Genomic DNA, 12,500 nt, shown 5'->3' with positions numbered 1-12,500 from the left:
ACCACCCTGCACTTTTCCACGTCTTTTCATAGACGTCCAACCCTTCAGGAGGTAAACATATCACGCAGGGAAGCCACAGAACGCCTGACTTCTGATCTTTCTAAAATTTCTCATTGGGGCAGAACAAACTTGATATTGTTCAATGCCTCAAAAAATCAATTCCTCCATCTATCAACTCGACACAACCTTCCAGACAACTATCCCCTCTTCTTCAATGACACTCAACTGTCCCCCTCTTCTACATTGAACATCCTCGGTCTGTCCTTTACTTATAATCTGAACTGGAAACTTCACATCTCATCTCTAGCTAAAACAGCTTTTATGAAGTTAGGTGTTCTGAGACGTCTCCGCCAGTTTTTCTCACCCCCCCAGCTGCTAACTCTGTACAAGGGCCTTATCCGTCCATGTATGGAGTATGCTTCACATGTCTGAGGGGGGTTCCACTCATACTGCTTTTCTAGACAGGGTGGAATCAAAAGCTTTTCGTCTCATCAACTCCTCTCCTCTAACTGACTCTCTTCAGCTTCTCTCTCACCGCCGCAATGTTGCATATCTAGCTGTCTTCTACCGCTATTTTCATGCTAACTGCTCTTCTGATCTTGCTAACTGCATGCCTCCCCTCCTTCCGTGGCCTCGCTGCACAAGACTTTCTTCTTTCTCTCACCTCTATTCTGTCCACTTCTCTAACGCAAGAGTTAACTAGTATTCTCAATCATTCATCCCTTTCTCTGGTAAACTCTGGAACTCCCTGCCTGCTTCCGTATTTCCACCTTCCTATGACTTGAATTCCTTCAAGAGGGAGGTTTCAAGACACTTATTCATCATTTTTTGACCACTGCTTTGACCCCTGTATGGGACTGGCATTTCAGTGGGCATTTTTTTTATTACATTTTTGTTGCCCTTGGCCAGTGTCCTTCCTACATAAAAAAAAAAAAAAAATAGTAGTAGTAGTAGCAGTAGTAGTAGTAGTAGTAGTAGTAGTAGTAATGCTATTTTTCATATATTTAGTAATTTTTTTTTTTCATATTATTATTTATATTTATATTTTTTGTTTTGTTTTGACATTCATACGAATGCTATAAAGGTGAAGCATAGAAATTTATTTGATTAATTAATTAATTTATATATCTATTTATTTTGATTTTTTAAATTAATTAATTTATTTATTTTTATTATTATTATTTTTTTTTTTTATGTCTCTATGATAAGCAAAGCATTATAGAATTTATGAAAGCACATATCCTCTAGAGTCTTGCCCTACAAAAGATTCTGTAAAGTAAAAAATAAAGGGAATAAGTGTCAGTGACGTTTGATGAATAGAGGAAGGCGTGGCAGAAATTACCATAAAACGTATATAAATGAAAATTTATCTTCCTCGTATTTTCCAACTCGCGTTTGCTTCTTGAAAATTTAACTGGGTGGGTCATATAGCAGACATATTGTTCTTTCCTCCATTGTAGTTTGTTTCCAGCAAGCCCCCTAAATAAAGTTTCTGTTTTTTTTTTTTTTTTTTTTTTTTTAAGAAATGAGGAATTACATTCTAACGCTGATCACTGAGCGGAGCGTAGACGAGCTGCTATCCTCAAGGACGTTACCTCTCTCTCTCTCTCTCTCTAAATAAGACTTTAAATAAAAAGAATATATATATATATATATATATATATATATATATATATATATATATATATATATATATATATATATATATATATATATATATATATATATATATATATATATATATATATATTAAAAGACAATGAATATCCTCTGGGGAAGGGGTGACAATCCTTATTTAACCCTTAATTTCAGTTGAATTTTGACAAGTCTACGTTAAAATGTTTCCATTTTTCTGCAGTGATAAAGAAACGTAGAGGGTTAGCTAATATATTTAATTGTTAATTGTATCTTTTTTTCTTTCTTTTTTTCATTTATTCTTTTATTAATTTTTCTTTTCATTGCTTAATTATGCATTATGCCGACACTGCAGGTTACAATTGCAGATATTGCAAGTATTTTTGACACAATACAAGTACATCCAGCTAAACTATTGCTACAGTATAGAGAGAGTATTTCGATTACATACCTTATTCTTCATCTTCTTTTCTTCTTTTTTTTTTTTTAATAAATATAATAATAAATAAATAAGTAAATAGGTATTGTCAAATGAAATCGTCGAGATTACGCAGGGGTTTCGGGCAATACTTGGATGGGTGACTACACAAGCCTCATCTGTCTGAAAAAAAAAAAAAATAAATAAAAAAAATAAGAATAAGAATAGGGAGAATGAACGAAAATTTTAAGTAATAAAGATAACAGTAAGAATTATTATAACAAGAATAAGAAAAATTACAATAAAGGAATATAAAAAAAAAGAAAGAAAGCATCCCATGTCTTTCTTCCTAATTGTCATAGAAGGGTGAATTCTTTTGTATATTTTCCAACATTTCCAATACAACGATATGAATGGGGGAAGAAAGAATAAGAATAATAGAAAGAAGGCCTCCCAACACCTAGTTCTCCGGTCTTGGCCAATTAGCTAACGGCGGGATCAGCGCAGTTAAGCAGGGGGTCCGGGAAGAACTTGGATGGGTGACCACAAAAGCCTCATCTCTCTGAGAATAGAAAAAAATAGCAATAAGAATGAGGAGAATGAACGAAAAACGAAAATAATAAAATAACAATAACAACTATAATAAAAAAAAGAAGATTAAGAATAAAAAGAACAAAAATAAGGGAAAAAAGTAATAATATATCTCTCTTGCTAATTGTCGTAGAATTATGAATGAAGGGTTAATTTTAGTGCATATTTTCCAACATTTTCAGCACAACAATGCAACAACAATACAGGAAAGAATAAGAATAAGAGAAATAAGCCCTCCCAACACCTTGTTCTCCGCTCTTGACCAATCAGCTGACGGCGGGATCAGCAAGGTTAAGCAGGGGGTCCGGGCAGAACTTGGATGGGTGACCGCACAAGCCTCATCTCTCTAAAAGTAGGATAAATAAGAATAAGATAAGGAAGAATAATAAAAAAAAAATGAAAATAATAAAGATAACAATATTAATTATGACAAGAATAAGAAAAAAATAGAATAAAAAGAATGAAAAAAATAAGAATATCACAACTTTCTTGCTAATTGTCTTAGAATTTTAAATGACATGTCAGTTCTGCTGTATATTTTCCAAGATTTGTTATGAATGAGGGAAGAAAGAATAAGAATAAGAATAAGAATAAGAACAAAATGAATTAGACTAACAATAATGATCACATCTTTCATGCGGTGACTGCGTGGGCGATGAGCCTCACTGGACGTTTCTGACCAATCACAAGGCAGGGTTGGAGTCGTCGGGCCCACCCGATTCATATATAAAGGGATTTTGTGGGAAGCGCGGGCAGACTCAGCTGAGTGTTCGTTGTGAGTTGTTGTTACCACAACTATGGCACGTACCAAGCAAACGGCTCGCAAGTCCACTGGTGGCAAGGCGCCCCGCAAGCAGCTTGCTACAAAGGCAGCTCGCAAGTCTGCTCCAGCCACTGGAGGTGTCAAGAAACCCCACCGTTACAGGCCTGGAACCGTTGCTCTCCGTGAGATCCGCCGTTATCAGAAGAGCACTGAGCTGCTTATCAGGAAACTGCCTTTCCAGCGCCTGGTGCGTGAAATTGCTCAGGATTTCAAGACTGACCTCCGCTTCCAGTCCTCTGCTGTCATGGCTCTCCAGGAAGCTTCCGAGGCTTACCTCGTGGGTCTGTTTGAGGATACCAACCTGTGCGCCATCCATGCCAAGCGCGTGACTATCATGCCAAAGGACATCCAACTGGCTCGTCGCATCCGTGGCGAGCGTGCCTAAGAAGTCATCCACGAATGATCTTCATAACAGCAATATCTAGGCCCTTTTTAGGGCCAAACATCTCTTTCATTAAAGAATTTTCATAGACAATCTGTTTGGTTTTGTGGAAGAAAATATTTATTTTCCATCTTTCAGTATCAGGTATCGACTTTCAACTCAATATCCTTCCCCCCCTTTTTTTTTTTTATATTATTATTATTATTCCCTCTTCCATGGCCATATCTCTTTCACTTGGGAGAATTTTTATCTTTCTTTATCTCTATTTTTTTTTTATCTTTTCTTTATCTCCACAGAATAATAATCACGATAATAATAAGCATAATAATAATAATAATAATAATAATAATAATAATGATACAATAATTATTATAATAATAATCATAATAAAAACAACAATATTAATATTATTAATAATGATAATAATAATAATAATAATAATAATAATAATAATAATAATAATAAAAATAATAATAATAATAATATTAATAATAATAACAATAATTATAATAATAATGCATTTGTCTATATCGTATCTTTTTTCCTTTTCAAGTGTGGCTCCAATGGAGCCGGGTATTATTTTATACTGGCAGCAGTATACTGGCCGCCTGTTTACTTGGAGGAGGTATACTTGGTAACAGCCTTGGTGCCTTCAGAAACAGCGTGTTTTGCCAGTTCACCAGGCAGAAGAAGACGGACAGCGGTCTGGATTTCCCGGCTGGTGATGGTGGAGCGCTTGTTATAGTGTGCCAGGCGGGATGCCTCGGCAGCGATGCGCTCGAAAATGTCATTCACGAACGAGTTCATGATTGACATGGCCTTGGAGGACACGCCAGTGTCTGGGTGGACTTGCTTGAGCACCTTGTAGATGTAGATGGAGTAGCTCTCCTTCCTCCTGCGCTTCTTCTTCTTGTCGCCCTTGGCAATGGCCTTCTGTGCCTTGCCAGCTTTCTTGGCAGCCTTTCCTGATGCTTTGGGAGGCATAGTGTCGCCGTACTGCTGTGAGAACGAGTGTGCGTTTTCAAGTTTCAAGTTTTTATTTAGAAAAAGGGGGGTGTTACAAGAAGGGGCAGTGTGTGTACCAAGACTGGTACACAGGGAAGAAAAAGTGAGGAGAAATAGAAGTACAGTGGGAGAAAAAAAGTTGCCGGGCGGTCAGGCTTGCTACTGTAAAGTAATGAGTGTCACAGGGCAGTACAAGAGCGATTTGTAGGGTGGAAACCGGAGTCCCCGGAGGAAAACCACCCGCACTGCTGTGAGATAGAATAGAGTGGGGGAGGGTTACATATAATATTTACATAACATTTACAAGTACGTTGCAATGACATAAAATATTTACAGAACATGAGTTCTTGGTGGAAACCTGAGTTAGCAGGTGAGTCGTAAAGGGCAACTAGAAGACACACATAAAGTAGATTGTTTGGAGAAGGCGGTGCAAGAAGAGGATGGTAAGAGAGATGCACTAGCTTAAGAGATGTGAAGTTAGGGGGACGAAGGTAGAAGGGAGGAAACATCGAGAGGAGGAAAAAAGAATGCAGAGGGACACAGTAGAACCGTTAAGGAGTACATAATGCTTAAGAAGAAATAAGACACGAGGGAGCAAAAATTGTCACAATAGCTTGTACAAAATAAACATGAGAGTCAAATGCAGAGGGACACAGTAGAAACGTTAAGGAGTACATAATGCTTAAGAAGAAATAAGACACGAGGGAGCAAAAATCGTCACAATATCACGTACAAAATAAACATGAGAGTCACAGAGCACGCGTGGATGTTCACTGTGCACTGTAACGATACACTCGATTATTTCGGGAGTCCTGCGACGGGGGAGAGGGTGGTGGGCAGGTGTCTTGGGCGCGGGTCGATGTCGGAGGTTCTAGGAGTCGCTGTCGGTGGTTCGGGGGGGAGTTCAAAGGGGAGGCCTTCGGCGACGCCTGCGGCGCCGTCAGCCCCAGCCAACCCCTCAGCTGTGCGTTTCCCGAACTCGGTCCCGCTGCCGGGGGCTGAGCAGGCTACCCCGGAGGACGATTACCCCTCGCCAGGACGTCGGCCGGTCCCTCGGCGACTCGGGGCGCGGGGGGGCGAGGGGAAGTTCGCGATGCTGGAACCACCACTGGGTATGCCGTCGGTGTCGCCGGGGGCGTCATCAGGCCTGGCAGATCTCTTAGTGGCTAGCTGCAGTCCACCACTGTCGTCACGGTACCTCTACTCTCAGAAGGAGAAGGACAGATGCTCGCTCTCTCTCAGTCAGCAGTCGGTGATGATAATGGCGTGATCTGCGGACAAATTATCTAGCAGTAAAAGAGTGCTTGGGGGGAGAGTGACTAATTTCTAGTAGTGATACAGGTAGATTGTGAATTTAATAGGGGAATGAGTTACGGAAATATAACATTCACCTGTATCGGGGTTCGGGAGGCGGGTCTTGCACTCGGCGAAGACTCCTGGGGAACCCGGCGTGTTCCCGGGGTAGAGCCTCGTCGTGCTGTGTCCTCAGCGCCTGGAACTGATCCCATTCCTCGGCATCCATCTGTTCCCAAACCCTGGCGGCCATATCGTGAAGGCGGACGTTCAGGGCTGGGAGGGATGCGGCTTCGTGAAGAGCAGCCGAGGTGACAAAGTCGTCCCATCTGGTGCCGAAGGCGAACCTCAGGGCGTTGTTCTGGACCCGCTGAAGCTTGCTGATGGCTGTTTTAGAGAGAGCATGCAAGGGAATAGGTGGATAAGTTAGAATGGGCAAAATCAAAGCCTTTATTAGGTGGAGCTTGAGACCAGTGGTCAGATCCCTGAAGCGGTACAGCCTGGTGAGGGCCGACTTCGCTTTTGCCACTCTCTGGGACACGTGTGAAGTGTACCCAGTTGTGGATATGGAGAGCCCCAGGAGGGTGCCCCTGGGGCTAAACTCAACCTCATCCCCATCCACTAGCAGTGGGGCGGGGGTCTTTGTGGCGAGGGGGACGACCTTAAACTTGGCCAGGTTTGTCCTGATCCTCCACTCCCTCTCGAAGGCATTGATGCGGGCGATCTCTCTGGCAGTGCGGGCGTTCGTCATCAAGCTGGAGCGACCTGGGTGGAAAATAATCTGGGAGACATCGTCAGCATACAGTAAATTGATACCAGCCTCTGAGGCTGGACAATCGCTGGTATAAATGCTGTACAGGGTGGGCGACAGCACACTGCCCTGCGGAACTCCTGTGGCGAGGGGAAAAGCTGGACCGAGGTGGCCCCCTACCCTCACCCTCGCCGTCCTGTCGTCCAGGAAGTCACAGAGAAGGCGCTCAACCGGTGCAGGCAGCCCCAGGTGAAGGAGCTTGTACTTCAGCCCAAGGTGCCAGACACGGTCAAACGCCTTACTCACGTCCCGCAGCACCAAGTTACAGCGGTACCTATTGGCCTGGTGTATGGCGATGGTCTCGGTTGCCAGAGCGATGGCATGGACAGTGCCCCTGCCGCTCCGGAAACCATACTGCGCTGGGTGTAGATGGTTTCCCGTCTCCAGATAGGTGCGCAGCCGAGCGGAGACAACCCTCTCCAGCAGCTTCCCCGGTACCTCCAGCAGGGAGATGGGGCGGTAGTTCTCCGGACGAGTCGGAGTCTTGCCGGCCTTAGGAATCATCCTCATCTCCGCCTGCTTGAATCCGTCCGGGAAATATCCTGCTGAGAGCGCCGCATTGAAGATTGCCCTTAATCTGGCTAGCGCCGAAGCTGGAAGATAAGAGAGTATAGTCTTGTTTATCTTGCTGCCGCCAGGGCTAGTCGGCTTGCCACATTTGATCGCGGCAGCCATCTCCTGAGCGGAAATAAAACAGTCCAGTGGGGAGGTACCTGTGAGACGGGCAGGATCAGCAGAGTCGAACGGGTAGGTTCTGTACACGGCATGTGCCATGTAATCCAGCACATGGTCATTGTCGTCAAAGTCGTCGTCGTAGTCCTCTCTGTACACACGGTCCCAAATGGACGTGAAAAGGTGTTCTTTTTCCTCGTTCGTGAACTTCTTGTCACCTGTAATGTCTATTAGGTACGCGTCTGGTCCTGTCGTTCTACCTGAGAGACACTTGATTTCTCTCCAAAACTTCCTGGGATCACGGTGGTTGGCAGCTAAGCTTGCCAACTTCCTCCCCCAGTGCGTCCTAGCTTCTGTTTGTCGCGAGTCGTGCAGTATAGCTTTAACATGTCTGTACTGCCTGTACTCATCGTAAGTCCAGCCTCTCTGGCTCGCTCTGTCACGTAGCGCCTGGAATTGAATCCGCAGCAGCTGCGTCGTTCGGGAGGGTCTTGGGGCGGACCTAATTTTGTGGGAGGTCAGGGGTATGTGTCTGTCAGCAGTGGTCTTGACTGTGGTCATCCATGTCTCTAGTGCTGCGTCAATGTCCTCCAGGGTGCCGTAGGTCACGTCTGGTAGGTCTGTCATCTGTAGGGCGTCGTCCTCAGAAAACGCGTCCCAGTTTACTCTTTTATAGTTATACCTCCTGACACTAGGGATGAGGAGCGGGGAGGTGGAAATATCGAGGATAGTAGGTATGTGGTCACTAGTCGTCAGAGGTCCAGGCGTGAAGGAGTAATGAAGAAAATTCACCCTGTTAGTTAGAGCTATGTCAGGAGTTGAGGCAGTCCGAAAATCAAAGTAGGTGGGAAAGAAAGGGCCGATATGGAGTGCAGTCTGTCGTCGAAGATAGTCTACTATGTCTCTCCCTACCTGGTTGGAAGTAGTGTATCCTAAATAGGGATGTCGGGCGTTCAAGTCCCCGACAAGGAAAACAGGTGTCTGTCTGCGGAGGAGTCGGAGGAAGTCAGGATGGGGAAGGTAAGGTCTGCGGGGAGGGAGGTAGCTGGTGGCAATAAGGAGGGGTCCGTCTATTGTTTCAATTTCGATAGCTAACGTCTCCGACAAAAAGTCGCCATGGACTTTGTGTCGTGTGTGAGACTTTATAGCAATTGCCACTCCGTCATTTATTTCGTTACTGACGTTCTGTTGGTATATCCTAAATCCAGGGATCTTAAGTCTAGTCTCGTCGCGCAGTCCGTGGCTGTTGATGAGAACAACGTCAGGGTCAAATTGTCTATATGTGTTAGTAAGGTCAAACTTACGTGTGTCCCAATGGAGTACATTGTGCTGGATTACTCGGAGACGGGGCATTATTCGCGTGTTACAGACAGCCTACCGGGGAGTAAGTCCGCCACAATTTGCCGGGGAGCCTTCTTTGCGCGTTCGTGGTCTTCGGTGGAGTAGATGGTCCAGTCCGTGAGGGAGTCTAGGTTCTCCTTCACGTGGTCTAAGACCGCTTCCTCCGCTCCTGAAGGCCCAGTGTGGCAGAGTACCAGTGCCCCATGACGGAGAGCATGGTTGAACTCCCTCCGGGTGTTGGGGGTCTTCCTCTTATCTGTCTTGGCCATGAAGCCAAACCTGATGACCTCGACGTCGTTTTGCTGGTCGTCCTCGTCCTCAGAGTCCTCTGAGGCTGAGGAGGCAGCGGAAGCGGAGTCTTCTGTGGCGCCTTGGGCGGTGGTGGAAGGTGTGGAGACTGGAGGTGCTGTGGGAGCGGCCAGGGAGGTCGCAAGGGAGACAGCCCTGGCGAAGGCATCCGGAGCTTGAAGAGGTGGCGGTGGAGGAAGCTTCACGTTGGGCAGACCATTCTCGGCAAGACTCGCTGAGAGAGTCTGTTGGAAGCACCCTGGAGAGGCCACATTGGAAAGATGTGCGTGAAGCAAGCACATCAATCCGGTCAGCGACTTGGTGGGGTCGATAGGTCCAAGGTTGGGGGGTTGGGGTGTGGCCGGGAGCGAGGCAGACGTCGTCTGAGCGAATGATACGCCTGGCTTGGTGCGAGCCTGGCGCATCGCCTCCTCCTTCTTCTTCAGGGCCTCCTTGCGGGTGGGACACCGCATGGCTCTGGCGCTGTGGTCCCCTCCGCAGTTGAGGCATGATTTTGTTGTGGCAGAACAGTTCCTGAAGGTGTGTTCCCGGCTGCCGCACTCAGAACACCGGACGTAATCCGCTGGGTGGGGGCAGCTCCTGGTGTGGTGTTCTTCCACGGCGTTGCACCTATTACAGGTCAGGAGAGGTGTGTATGTCTCCTGCCGCAACTGGTGCCCTGGCACGTGGATACAAAAAAGGTGCAAGCCTTCTGTCAGAGCCTTCGTGGCCATATCTGCACGCGTGAAGGTTATCTTCATGGTGGGTGAGCGAGGGAACTTGAAAACACCCTCCACGGCGGCCCAATCATGCTGGCTTCCTACTTCGTCGGCGATTTCCTCCGCCGTGTGCTCATATATAAGTTCGTCCAGTCCTGAGCAGATCACCGTGCGCTGTGCTCGGAGCTCAGGGGGCAACAGGGGGGTGAATCCATCACCAGACAGTCGAGCAGGCATGCCATCCTGGAAGATAGCATCGGCGTCCTTGTCTGTGGGTGTGAGAACCACCACAGCGTCACTGGCCGGTATAAGCCTAGTAACCTTGATGGTCGGGGCCAGGAGGGCGAGGAGGCGCCGGCGCACCCCAATGTCTCTGGGGTTGGGGTGTTTTATTCTGACTCGGCCCATGATGCCGGTCAGAGCCTGCGCAGCAGCCGCCTAAAAACGGGCTGGTCACCCATGCCCCGTGGCGAGGATTCCTTACGCCTGGGCACAGCACTGCACACTTGGTGTGCACTAACGCAGCCGGAGCTGCGTAAGAAGCACTGCACTGGGCACACAACACTAATACTTCACCAAGGTCTTGCTGCACAGCACTAACACACACACTGTTGGGGCTAATCCTAGGCACTGGGGGGAGCGGGCGGTCACCCGTCCAGCGCCTGACCGGAGTCGAAGCTTAACCCTGCATACGCACACTCGGGAGAACACTGCACTGGGGGCACACTTCACTTCACTACACAGACACTCGCTCACTTCGCAAACACTTCACTACAGTTTATCCATGCAAAACAATACACCCGCACTGTATGGAATGTCCTGGATGCTGGGGCATTCTATGGAGGGAGCACAACACTGGGGAACACTGTTGGTACACTGGGGAACACTGAAGCGAAAGACCGCTGAAGAGCAAACACTGTGCACTGGAGTTTGAGTCCAGGTCGCTGAAGGAATAAATCCGGAGCACTGGGGGTCGTGGAGTGTTTCTTGGTGGAGGAGGAAGGAAACCTGGATATCAGGGTCGCAGAGGCGCAGCGATGTGCCCAAGTGAAGCCTGAGCACTGCAGAGATGAACCCTGCCTCTCCCGCACTCAGTCACGCACTGAGTCAAGTGGAAGAGATGTGTGTAGTCTTCACTCCACGAGGTCTAGTTGCCTAGTGAGCCGCACAAGGCTGAAAGTGGGGCGGGCGGCCGGTCGCTGATTGGCTGAAAGCAATGCTCTCAGCCGAGTGCGAACAGCAAGAGGACTGGCCGAGGATTGTTCTTGTCCTACGGACAAGAACAGCTGGGCGGACGACAGGAGTGCGGTGCAAGACGTCTGTACTCCACGGCGGCTGAGTGGTCTCTGTGTGCGTTTTCTCAGTTGAAAAGTGGTATATATATTAGCGTGCCTACTCAGGATCAGGAGTCGCCACCTCAGCGAGCGTCCTGATTGGTCCAGACGCGCTCTGGGCCGATCTGATCTCGCGTATATATAGCCGTTTTTCCCAAAATTCACTACTTGCTCGCAGAGCTACCGACGAGGTTAGAGTACTCGCGCTCCTCATTTATCACCAACAACAACAACTACTACTACTACTACTACTACCACAACATCCATTATCATGTCTGGACGCGGCAAGGGAGGAAAGGTGAAGGGAAAGTCAAAGTCCCGTTCCAGTCGTGCTGGACTCCAGTTCCCGGTCGGCAGGATTCATCGCCTTCTAAGGAAAGGCAACTACGCCGAGCGCGTGGGTGCTGGTGCCCCCGTGTACCTTGCGGCAGTTATGGAGTACCTGGCTGCTGAAGTCCTTGAGCTTGCCGGCAATGCCGCCCGTGACAACAAGAAGACTCGCATCATCCCACGTCACCTGCAGCTGGCCATCCGCAACGACGAGGAACTTAACAAGCTCCTCTCCGGAGTCACCATTGCACAGGGTGGCGTGCTGCCCAACATTCAGGCCGTGCTCCTTCCCAAGAAGACTGAGAAGAAGTAAATAAAGGGCCTCCCTCCCCTTCAGCCAATATCACCATCAATCCGGCTCCTCTTCGGAGCCACACGTTCAAACATCTAGAGAGTTGTGTAGACTATACTGGTATATCAATAATAAGCAAGTAGTGTATTTATTTTCGAGTTAGTTATTTGTTATTATTATTATTATTATTTAGTCAGGCACGCAAGTGACCGAGAATAAATATGTATACTATATTTCTACTAATGTACCTGCTGTGTGTCACAGTGGAGAGTTGATTAGATGTGTTGCCTATTGTGATATGTTGAGCGTCTTTTTCATCTCAATGTATATTTTGTTTTATGAAAAAACTGAGAACGATGAGGGGCGTGATCATTGAAATAAGTCAATGATAATAATAATAATAATAATAATAATAATAATAATAATAATAATAATAATAATGATAATAATAATAATAATAATAATAATAATAATAATAATGATAATAATAATAATACTTGGAGAAGACCTGATGAAGTGAGAAAGATGGTTATAATTAATAATGGTTTCTTTTCTTAGCTCAGATA

Source organism: Scylla paramamosain, chromosome 17 (genome assembly GCF_035594125.1).
Source record: "Scylla paramamosain isolate STU-SP2022 chromosome 17, ASM3559412v1, whole genome shotgun sequence".
In the NCBI taxonomy this organism is placed as follows: Eukaryota; Metazoa; Arthropoda; class Malacostraca; order Decapoda; family Portunidae; genus Scylla; species Scylla paramamosain.
The sequence above is the reverse complement of the archived record's forward strand: the minus strand, read 5'-3'. Positions refer to the sequence as shown.